At 43.7% G+C, this 11,928-nt stretch overlaps 1 long non-coding RNA gene across 1 annotated transcript; it reads right to left on the bottom strand.

The window, feature by feature from the left end:
• Positions 1 to 8,948: 8,948 nt before the first annotated feature.
• LOC121138432 lies at positions 8,949 to 11,279 on the bottom strand. The gene is made up of 3 exons (XR_005875446.1): positions 10,998 to 11,279; positions 9,816 to 9,889; positions 8,949 to 9,696 (listed from the first exon to the last, which is right to left on the bottom strand). It is a non-coding gene; the product is annotated as an uncharacterized LOC121138432 (long non-coding RNA).
• Positions 11,280 to 11,928: the final 649 nt, after the last annotated feature.

Below are 11,928 nucleotides of genomic sequence, written 5' to 3'. Positions count from 1 at the left end.
GGCTATGGCAGGTCTGTGCCATTTAAGTCTCCCTTTTAAAAATATTTTACCACTTTCTCACGCTTGCTTTTGCCTTTGCTGGTGTGTTTCCGGCTGCCACCGCCAATCACACAGGCCTACCCTACCCCCCAGTTCTCAAACTAAATACTACGGAGTAATTTTACCTTTCAAGTAAATCGATCTGTCTTCTTAAATATTCTTTTACATTTATTATCTTGTTTTTTCTACATTCCAAAATACAAGATTGCCCCTAGGCTAAGGCCTCCCTAGGAAGTCAACTTGGTCTGGTCATCTTGTTGAGGAAGGAGCAAGGTGCACCCCACCCCTCCCCGGTCTAAACAGTCAGTCCTGGCTGTCATGTTACTCACTCTGTAGACCAGGTCATGGAACCCCCTGCCTCTGCCTCCCCGAGTGAGTGCTAGTGAGACTAAATATAGTAGAACCACACTGCCCAGCCTGATTCCACATATGTTTTCATATTTCCTGGGAAATCCCTACCTAGACCAGACCTGCCTGCCATTCACAGACTTCCAAACCTGCCTCTGTCTCCTGAATGATGGGATTAAAGGCGTGTACTACCACACCCAGCTTTCTTTTATTTCTGTGACTCCGGGAAGGTTATTCTCTGCTTCCTGGTTTTTTTTCTATTACTTTATTGTACGTTAAATTTAATTTCCAATTTTATTCGTGTGTGTGTGTGTGTGCGTGTGTGTGTGTGTTGGCTAGTGACCTCACCAAGATGGCAGCAAGCATGGGACACCCTTTTCAAGGTCCTTTTGTTCTCTGTGTTTCCTAGCCTCTAAAGGGCCAGAACTTAAAACCAACTTTCATGTGAACAACTGTGAGGAGGCTCTCATGATTTGGATAGCACAGTCATACATGAAAAGTAAAACACTGTACAGGGTTACCTTCTCTCTGGGTTGAGGGAGGGAGGGAGGAAATGTGGATTTATAGACCAAGGGAAAAGGAAAGAGGAAGAAGGAGAAGGAGGAGGAGGAGGAGAAGAATGCTGGGTGTTGGTGGCACAGGCCTTCAATCACAGCAGCACTGGGGAAGCAGGCAGTCACAAGTGGATCTCTAAGTTTGAAGCCAGCCTGGTCTACAGAGCAAGTTGAAGAACAGGGTCCAAAGCTACAGACAAACCCCTGTCTCAAAATACCTAACATTAATGATAATAACGCTCATGTGATTATTTTATGCATGAGTGTTCTATCCACGTGTATGTCCTTTCACCAGAAGAGGGCACCATACCCCACCATGTGTTTTCTCGAAAAGCTAGAAATTCCACCTCTTTAATGTTTTTCCTGGATCCCGTGCATGCATGTGCATTGGTGAGACAGCGGGCACCTGTATGATACTGAAGCATGAGGTGGGGGCATAGGCATCCAAGCACTGTGTGGAAACTCCATGCCATTCAGGTCCATTTTATTTTATTCATTGAAAAAGGAAAGGAAGGAGAGAAGGAAAGAAGGAAGGAAGGAAGGAAGGAAGGAACGAACGAAGGAAGACTCACTTTGCAATCAGTATCTGGGATTTTTCTCCTGCTGTTGCCCTAAGTCCCAACAACCTCCAGAATTCTCTTTGTTCTGTGTATGCACCAACTGCTAGACTAGCTCAGCTTTCCAACCCAACACCAGAAGCTTCATCCATTGCCCAGGCCAGGTTCCGTTAGTTTTTTTTTCTCATTACTTTTTGCTGTTTTTCTTCATTAATGACAAGTTTGAACCCTGTCTCATGGTGTCTTTCCTTCATGCAATGGTTTTCTTAAGTTGCAACAGCAGGGGCACAGTTTTCTCAGCCCTTGATGATTCCTAGATGAAAACTTAGAACCTGTACCGCTGTATACGTGTTTGACATGAAAGAGAGCCAGGACAAACTACAGAACTACATAGAGAAATCTTGTCTCAGATAAACAAGAAATCACATTAAAATGTTGAGCTAACCAAGTTTTAAAAAGAAAAAGAAAGGCTACAGAAAGGATACCTCTGGTTAGAGATTTTTAAATGCTGTTTGGCCGGGCAGTGGTGGTACATGCCTTTAATCCCAGCACTCGGGAGGCAGAGGCAGGGGATCTCTGTGATTTCGAGCCCAAGCCTGGTCTACCGAGCGAGTTCCAGGACAGGCTCCAAAACAATACAGAGAAACCTGTCTCAAAAAACAAAAAACAAAAAATAAATAAATAAATAAAAATGCTGTTTGACCATTTGACCGGTGGGTGATAGCAAGCACCTTTAAGCCAGAGCTCTGTGACTTTGAGGGCAGCCTGCACTACAGAGTAAGTTCCAGGACACAGAGAAATCTTCTCTCTCTCAGAAAAAATAACAAAAAAAGCAAAAAATCAGTTTTGAGCAGGGAGTTTTCACACACACACACACACACACACCAATTTCCCCCAAAAATTCCAGTGCACCACTGTCTAATTTGGAGGAACAATGCAATTTTCTTTGGTGTTATTGACAGTTGTTAACAAGGAGAAAGTGACTGCCTTTCTTTCACCATTCATTCTCTCTTTCCCCACCATGATAATCCCAATACCACATGTTTGGGTAAGTGCAAATTGCTGTACTACATTCATGCCACCAACCACCCCTCCTGTTGGCTAAGACTTTTTCACCTGACAGACAGACTGGAACAAAATGGCATCAGAGTTGTGTGGTGTCCCCTCCCCCAACCCACCTCACTTTGCTTCTTTCTTGAATCAATTAGACACCCCTCCCCCACTCCCTGTGTGCTAAAGAAAAAAGCCTCAGCCAGGCAAATACTAACAATCAAAAAGGAAATATGAAAAAAAAATCGCCTGGTCCACAAGGTGAGCTCCAGGCCAGGACAGCTAGGCAGGAGTTTTTACACAGAGGAAAAACATGGAAAAACAGAAAACAGACAAGCATTAAAAAAAAACCCAACATCTTTCTTCATCTCAGCACTTGGGAGGCAGAAGTAGGCAGATGCCAGTGAGTTTGAGGCCAGCCTGCCTGCTCCAAAAAACTGAGCTAGCTCCAGCCAGGATTGTTACACAAAGAAAATGTGCCTGGAAAACCAGAAAACAAACAAGAACTTTTTTAAAAATCCATCATCTTAAATCCCAGCACTTGGAAAACAGAAGTAGGCAGATCTCAGTGGGTTTGAGGCCAGCCTGCTCTACACAGTGAGTTCCAGGACACCCTGGGTTGGTTGTTATGCAGTGAAGATCTGTCTTGAAAAAAAAATTCAAAAACATAACAACAAAAAATTTCCACCAACGAGCGACTGACAGTCATCCATAACTCTAATTTCGGCAGACTCACTCCCTTCTTCTGATGTGCAAAGGTACCAGGCACCAGAGAGAGAGAGAGACAGAGAGACAGAGAGAGAGTTAGGACACACAAACTTCCTAGGTCAAATTTTTTTTAGTCACTATCTGTGTGGGAGGCTGGAAAATTTATTAAAAAAGGAAAGGAAGGAGAGAAGGAAAGAAGGAAGGAAGGAAGGAAGCAAGCAAGCAAGCAAGGAAGACTCACATTGCAATCAGTATCTGGGATACTTCTCCTGCTGCCCCCAAGTCCCAACAACCTCCAGAATTCTCTTTGTTCTGTGTATGCACCCACTGCTAGACTAGCTCAGCTTTCCAACCCAACACGAGAAGCTTCATCCCATGCCCAGGCCAGGTTCCCTTAGTTTTTATTCTCATTACTTTTTGCTGTTTTTCTTCATTAATGACAAGTTTGAACCCTGTCTCGTGGTGTCTTTCCTTCATGCACTGGTTTTCTTAAGTTGCAACAGCAGGGGCACAGTTTTTCTCAGCCCTTGATGATTCCTAGATGAAAACTTAGAACCTGTACCGCTGTATACGTGTTTCCCAGGGAACCTGTGCGGGCAGTGGCTCTACACATTTCCTGTACCTTGACTGTGGAAAGGCACCCGTTTTTGTTCATGGAGAAGTGAACTCTAACTCTAACCAATCCCCAGTCTGCAAAGAGGAGGGTCAACAATATCCCACATGTACAAGCGAGGACTTCCTTTGATTTGTCCTCACACAGAGAAGATGCACTGATTTGCAAAAGGAAGACTTATTAGCTTAAGCACTTTTAATTTAAAACTTCCTAGTAGGTTATCATATCAGACTAGAATCATGTCTGTTGTGCTTTTGCCAAATCTATGTGTTAGTTTTCCTTTAAAGCCTTTCTTCCAACTGCCATAATGCAAGTTGTGATTTGCAAGGGGGCCTCAAATTCAATTATGCACTCAATATGAAAAGGTGTTTTGTTTTGTTACTTTTTGCTTTTTTGTATGTATGTTTATTTGCTTTTTTTGTTTTGTTTTGTTTTGTTTTGTTTTTTGAGACAGTGTCTCTCTGTGGCTTTGGAGGCTGTCCTGGTACTAGATCTTGTAGACCAGGAGGCTGGGTCTGGAACTCACAGAGATCCGCCTGCCTCTGCCTCCCGACTGCTGGGATTAAAGGCGTGTACCACCACCGCCCTCCCTGCTGAAAATTATGGCTTCAGATAAACATTTTTATAGTTCTGATTTGTGTTAATAAAGAGAGAAGCCAGAGGTCTCTTTATAAGACTACAAGAAGGCACTCACTTTTGGGACATTTGTCCCTGTACTTATACCAGAACAAGATACTCAAAACCAAGTGAGCTACAGGACACTCAAGGTCACCTGTGGAGCTTCCATTAACATATGACTGGAGCCTCAAGGTCCGAGATACATTCCTCAACGCCCAATCTCAAAACCACACCCCAGCTCCCAAGCCTCTCTTTGCCAATCGAATCCCACTCACAACGGTACAGTCTTAAAAGGTATCAACTAGTCACTCATTTCCATACTGACTGACAGCACCTTGCACATTACAGTGCTCCCCGTAGCTGTGCATGTGTGCATGTTGTGTCTGTGTGTGTGTGTGTGTGTGTGTGTCTATGTCTGTGTCTGTGTGCAAGTCCCATCCCTGCATCTGTCTGTCCACAGTTCAACCAGCACTGAAGGATGATAACAAACATCATCAACTATAATGCCAGGAACTAGCAGGGCTAACCAACCAAACAAACAAACATACAAGGTAGAAGAAAGGAAGGAAGAAAGAGAGAGAGAGAGAGAGAGAGAGAGAGAGAGAGAGAGAGAGAGAAGTTTAAATTTTCTGAGAGGTGGGTGCTTTTCATCCCAACACTTGGGAGGCAGAGGCCTGCTGGTCTCTCAGAGTTAGAGACCATCCTGGTTTATGTAGTAACAGGACAGCCAGGATGATACAAGTAGACCCTGTCTCTCTCTCCGAAAACCAAAACCAAAACACAAAACAACAAGAAAAACTATATAATTAAATACAAAGTCATAAACACACTATAATCTACTTGCAACCAAACAAATAAACAAAAACAGTGCTGGGAATCTGAATTATGAGGGAAGGAGTAAGCTCTGCCTGCCTGGGCTTCAGGCCAGGTCACTTTTATATTTTATTTGAGACAGTGTTTCTCAATGTGTAGAAAAGTCTTACTGTCCAGGAATACTTTCCGTGTGCCAGGCCAAATGAGAGAGAGAGAGAGAGACAGAGACAGAGACAGAGACAGAGACAGAGACAGAGACAGAGAGACAGAGAGACAGAGAGAGAGAGAGAGTGAATAGAAAGCACTCTGCAACTACTACTCCTGGCACACAGTAAAATCAGTCATATGAGGAAATTTACACCTCTAGTGCCCACCTTTAAAAATAATCTAAGAGATTATTGGTGGTGCACACCTTTACTTCCAGCACTCGGGAGGCGGAGGCAGGTGTATCTAACAAGAGTTATTTCTGGGACAGCCTCCAAAACCACAGAGAAACCCTGCCTTAAAAAAAATTTCTAAGAGCTCAGATCCTAAAGCAACCTAGATGCCCCACAACTGAAGAGTGGATAGAGAAAATGTGGTACATTTACACAATGGATGGCACTAGAAGAAACCATCCCGAGTGAGGAAACCCAGTATCAAAAAAGACAAACATGGTATGTACTCACTCATATATGGATTTGAGATATGGATCAGGGGAGTGTCAGCATACAACCCCAGTGCCTTTGAGTCTGCGAAACAGGGAGGTTTCCAAGAGCTATGCATTATACCCCAGAGAAGTGGAATGAGGTGAGATCTCCTGAGCAGATTGGGAACATCGGGGGAAGGGAGAGTGATCCAGAAAAAAGAGAGGGGAGAAGAAGTTATGGTGGACCTATCTGGCAGGTACAGTCGAGGCTAAGAATAGAGGAGAGCAGGACGACAGATACCATAATAGACTACATTAATAGCCCTTCCCTGATGATAAGGTCGATGACTACCTTATATGCCATCCTAGAACCTTCATCCAGAAACAGAGACAGAGAGACAGATACCCACAGCTAAACACTGAACTGAACTCCTGGAACCTAGTGACAGAGATGGAGGAGCGGTGAGTAGAGCGGTCAAGACCATGATGATGAAACCCACAAAGACAGCTCTTGAATCCCAGACTGATGGATGAGAGGCCAACAGGGGACGGATCCAGACTCCATGGATGCAGTTTCAGGGAGGAGGCCACAGAAACCACTGGGGCCTTGGGTAGTAGATCAGTCTTTACCATGGTTTATGAATGAGCTTTGGGAGCCTGTTCCAAATAGAGGGATGCTGCCTCAGGCTGGACACAAGGGGATGGGCCTAGGACCTGCCCTGAATGAAATGACAGAATTTAGAGATCCCTCCCAAGGAGGGCCTCGCCCTCCCTGGTATGTGGGTACACCAGAGCCCATGGTAGTGGAGATAAAATAACTCATTCATCAGTGTGTGAGGAATGAGAGAAAACAAAACTAGAATTAATGAATGTGTGTGTGTGTGTGTGTGTGTGACAGAGAGAGGACAGAGAGAGAGACAGAGAGAGACAGAGAGAGAGAGAGAGAGAGAGAGAGAGAGAGAGAGACAGACAGACAGACAGAGACAGAGAGAGAGAGAGAGAGAGAGAGAGAGATTCCCTCAAGAAAATTAAATCACTACACAAACCCTAGCACACAGTGAAATCATTCCTATGAGGAAATTTATTACAACACTCATTGCCCTCCTTAAAAATATCTAAGAGCTCAAATAAAATTAAAAAATTAAAAGTAAAAAAATCAAACACAAACCAACCAGATGACATTTCATAACATCATCAAAGCTGAAATATCAAAAAAGCAGAAATCTAACATGCCTTGGTGATGAAAGTTCTATGGTCAGTAGCACTAGAGTGGCACATGACATGCAGTTCAGCAGCAGATGAACAGGTCCCTTTTCTCCAGGCCACATTTAAATTTTTTAAATTTAAAATTTTTAAAGTTTTGTCTAAGTGAGTGTCTGTCCCTGAGGATTCTGCAACACCTAAAAGCTGCTGCTAGGTGGTTTTGTTTGTTTGTTTGTTTGTTTGTTTGTTGTTTGTTTGTTTTGTTTTGTTTTGCTTGTTGGGGTTCATCTTACTTGTGGATCCCTGGGGAATTCCCTAATGCCAGATTTTTCCTTAAACCCACAATGGCTCCCTCTATTAAGGTATCCTTGGTCTCCTTCTCTGTTCATGCCCTACTTCATCCTTCCTGATCCTGTGCATGTTCTCTTCCCCCCATCCTCCACTTTTCCCTCAACTATCCTGCCCCCCCTGTACTCCCAATTTATTCAGGAGGTCTCCCTTTCCAATTCTGTCGGGAGGGAGGGATGGAGGGAGGGAGGGAGGGAGGGGACAGACAGACAGCTTGATGTTTGGAAGGATTTGTTTTGGTTTCAGGTAAGTAGGAGGCACCTCAGACATAACATGGAATATAGTGTATTTCCAGGTCCTCCTGTCTGCCGTGTCTCTCGTTTTTGTGGGTTCATGTTCCACCATCCACATGGTAGCCAACACGCAGCTGGCAGCCATTCCATGACTCTAAATTCAGCAGACCCACCCCTTTCTTCTGACTTCCTAAGGCATCGGGCACTCTCTTGCAGGGTTCCTTCACAGCCAGACGGATGGGTGGGCAGGCGGGTAGGTGGGCAGGCAGGCAGGCAGGCAGGCAGGCAGGCAAGCAGACATGTGTGCTTGGGTGGTGACAGGCATGTGTGTTCATTGTGCTCTCATCCTTGATGATGTACCAAAGGCACCATCATAGTGGATTGGACTCAGGAGCCCTCCCCTAGAACACCAGTGTACCATCTCACAGGCTCCCAGCAGCTCCCTCGCCCAAGTCTTCTGCGGTGTGTGTGTGTGTGTGTGTGTGTGTGTGTGTGTGTAACTGGTTTCCTTATCTTATAAATTCAGTTTAATTTAAAATTCTGTTCATGTGTTTCTTTCTACCACCGTGTGTGTTCAAATTCTTCTGGATAAGGAAGGTGTGGCTGGTTCACCAAGGTGGAAGCAACCATGTGCAAACTCCAGGAGGATAAAACAGGATGGCAGCACCAGTTTAATAACACGTATTCCCACTGATCCCACACACCCGCTGAACCCAAAATTGATCTCTCCTTTTAAAATTAGACCAGAGGCAGGTGGATCTCTGTCTGTGAGTTGGAGGTCAGCCTGGTCCTCAAAGTGAGTTCCAGCACAGCCAGAACTGTTACACACGGAAACCCTGTCTGAAAACATTCACAAAGCAACAAACCACAAGCATTTGTGTGCTGGGCGGTTGTGGCTCACACCTTTAATACCATCACTTGGAAGGCAGGGGCAGTCTGCTCTAGATCCACGATAGCCTCCAAAGCTACAGAGAAATCCAGAAAAAAAGAAAAATTGACCAGGCCTCTGAGATGATCTGTTTCATTTCCCCCTCCCCCTTAATATTCTCTTTGTGTCATGATACAGCCACCCCTGAGTTCTTTTCAATGTCTGTGGCCCAGTGTATTAGGTTGAGTTTTTTTTATTTTGTTTGTTTGTTGGCAGGCAGTCAGGCAGGGACTGGTGGCTGGGGACACGGAGGGGTGTGGGCGGGGATTTGAGGGAGCTCCAATGAAATTAAAAGTCAATAAACAATGGAAAGTTTCATTTATTTATTTATTTATTTATTTATTTATTCATCCATTCATTCATTTATCGGTCCATCCATTTATTCACTTGTTTACAGCCAATGAGGGCTCTCTAAACAAAATGATTCTTTATGGGAAAAATAAAATCCCCGAAACCAGGGGAACAGGAATTCCACTGTGCCCTCCTAAGGAAGGAACACCAAGAACAGGAATACTAGTAGGGGAGCTAGTAGGGCAGAGATGGCAGTGTCATTAAGCACCTGCTTCCCCCAGACAGGTCAGGCATTTTGTGTAAGGGAGGGCCTCCTCCACTCATTCTCTTGGAAGGAACTCAATGGCCTTCACATTAACATATGACTGGTCTGGCCTGGAAGTGTTGGTGCACGCCTTTAATCCCAGTGCTCAGCTCACTTTATCAGTGAGCCAGAGGGGCCATCTTGGTCAAAATCGAGTCTCAAAAAAATTTTTTTTTCAAAAATCAAAACAAACAACAGCCTATCGATGGCTGGTGCCTGTCATAAGACCCACCCACCCAGAGTTCGTATTCCCCTCGTCTCCCGTTTAATCCTAGGTGCAACTATATTTTCTCAATGAAATGCTCCTGGGAGAATGGATCCTCAGATCATGGCAGTCTCCACACAGCCGCTCAGGACCTGTATCGCCTGAGTGAAGCAGGAGTCTTCCTTTTTATGTTGGGGTGATGAAGTTTCTTCTTCTTCTTCTTTTGCATGTCACAGACAGACAGGCAGGTGGATCTCTGATTAAACACAAGAAAAGAAATTGGTTAATGTGAGTAGTTTTAGGGAACAATAAAATGGTGCTTGCTTTCTAGTAGTAGTAGTAGTAGTAGTAGTAGTAGTAGTAGCAGCAGCTCACCAGTGATTTCTGTGTGTGCACAGCAGGAGTGACTTGGAGGCCAGCGTGTTCTTCTCAGAAAGATGTTTCCAGGGCTAGAGAGAGAGAAACAAAAACAATGAAGACATACATATTGCAAACGGACGGACTGACGACCCACCAACACCAGACAGACAGACAGACAGACAGACAGACAGACAGACAGACAGGCAGGCAGATCTGATCAACCATATCCCAGGAAACAACCCCAAATTAAGAAAATCGATCTGAAATCCCAAATATTAAAAATCCACTTAAAAACAAACAATCAGCAGCAACAACAAACCCATGGTGTTAGTGTTGGAGGGAACCTGTCTCTAACAAATGAGCAAATGATAAAAGCAAAAAATAAAGAATAATAATAATAATAAGGAAGGACAGAAAATCCTGACTTCAAATCAATGTCCTAGGATCTACTGCCCTCTGCTGATATAGAGGTGTACATGCGCATACACGCTCTCTCTCTCTCTCTCTCTCTCTCTCTCTCTCTCTCACACACACACACACACACAAATAAATAAATAACAAGTAGGTAGGGAGGTAAATAAATGTATAGACAAACAGGACTATTAAGTAAATAAATAATTAGTTAATGAAATAAGGATGCACAGATAAAATAAACGAATAAGTAGATACAGAGAGAGAGAGAGAGAGAGAGAGAGAGAGAGAGAGAGAGAGAGACAGATCTAATGCGCTCTGCTGGTATAGAAGTGTACGTGTGGACTCACAAATAAATAAAGAAATGAATAAATAAATAAATGGATGAACAATTAATTTGTAAATGAAATAAGTAAAGGATGCACAGATAAATGGGTGAATAGGTACATACATGGATAGACAGAGAAACAGAGAGGATCTACCGCCATCTGCTGGTATAGAAGTGTACATGCACACATACAAATAATAAAAAATAATTAACTGGTAGGTAAATAAAATAAGTGGATGCTCTCTCTCTCTCTCTCACACACACACACAGAAAAAGAAAAAAACTCAGATAATAAACAAATTAAATAGATAAATGGATAGATAAATAATAAATAAGTAAACAAACAAACAAACAAACAAATAAATAAATAAATAAATAAATAAATGAATAAATACTCCGCTCAATGAAGGAGGAGGTAACAAATAAGTCCATAGATACACATACAGGTAAGTACTTACTTCGCTTTGTCGACCTCGATGTTGACTTTTATAATATAGAAGTGTACATGCGGACTCACAAATAAATAAATAAATAAATAAATAAATAAATAAATAATTTGTTAATGAAACAAGTAAAGGATGCACAGATAAATGGGTGAATAAGTAGATACATAGATAGAGAAACAGAGGATCTACCGCCATCTGCTGGTATAGAAGTGTACATGCACGCACACACACACAACACAAATAATAAAAAGTAAATAATTAACAGGTAGGTAGGTAGGTAAATAAAATAAGTAGATGATCTCTGTCACACACACAGAAAAAAGAAAAAACTCAGATAATAAACAATTTAAATAGATGAATAAATCAATAATTCGACCAATGAAGGAGCAGGTAATGAATAAGCCCATAGATGGATGTACCAAAAATAGGGACAACTGGTCGACCTCGATGTGGACTTTTATAATACTTAAAAAAAAAAAAACCTCATTAGGACAACTGGTCGACCCTCATTCATTCAGACAACTGGTCGACCCCCAAACATTTGGGGAGGGGAGGAAAAATAAAAACAGAAAATAAGAGAACTGGTCGACCTTTATATATTAAAAAAAAAAAAGTCCAACTGGACATCTGGTCGACCCGCCCTCGGGACACTTCCCAAAAACCGGGGGAGGTCGGGTCGGGACATCTGGTCGACCCGCTACCCCGACGGGAGGGAAAGAAGGAGGCCCCGCCCCTCGGGAGTACTGGTCTACCCCGGCTCTTTGGGAGAAAGAGCGGAGAGGGGGTGGGGAAAAAAGGAGACGCCGGCCCTCCCCGCCTCTTCCCACACGCACCGCGGCGCCACGGCGCGAGGGGAATCGGCGAGGCGGTCTCGGCGCCCGCGGACGAGAGACACACCCCCGTCTCCCTCCTCCCCGACACCTTGCAGGAGGCCCGGCCCGCT

Source organism: Mesocricetus auratus, unplaced genomic scaffold, assembly GCF_017639785.1.
Source record: "Mesocricetus auratus isolate SY011 unplaced genomic scaffold, BCM_Maur_2.0 contig_10529_pilon_obj, whole genome shotgun sequence".
Taxonomy (NCBI): Eukaryota; Metazoa; Chordata; class Mammalia; order Rodentia; family Cricetidae; genus Mesocricetus; species Mesocricetus auratus.
Note: the sequence above shows the minus strand (reverse complement) of the source record. Positions and strands in the feature narration are given on the sequence as shown.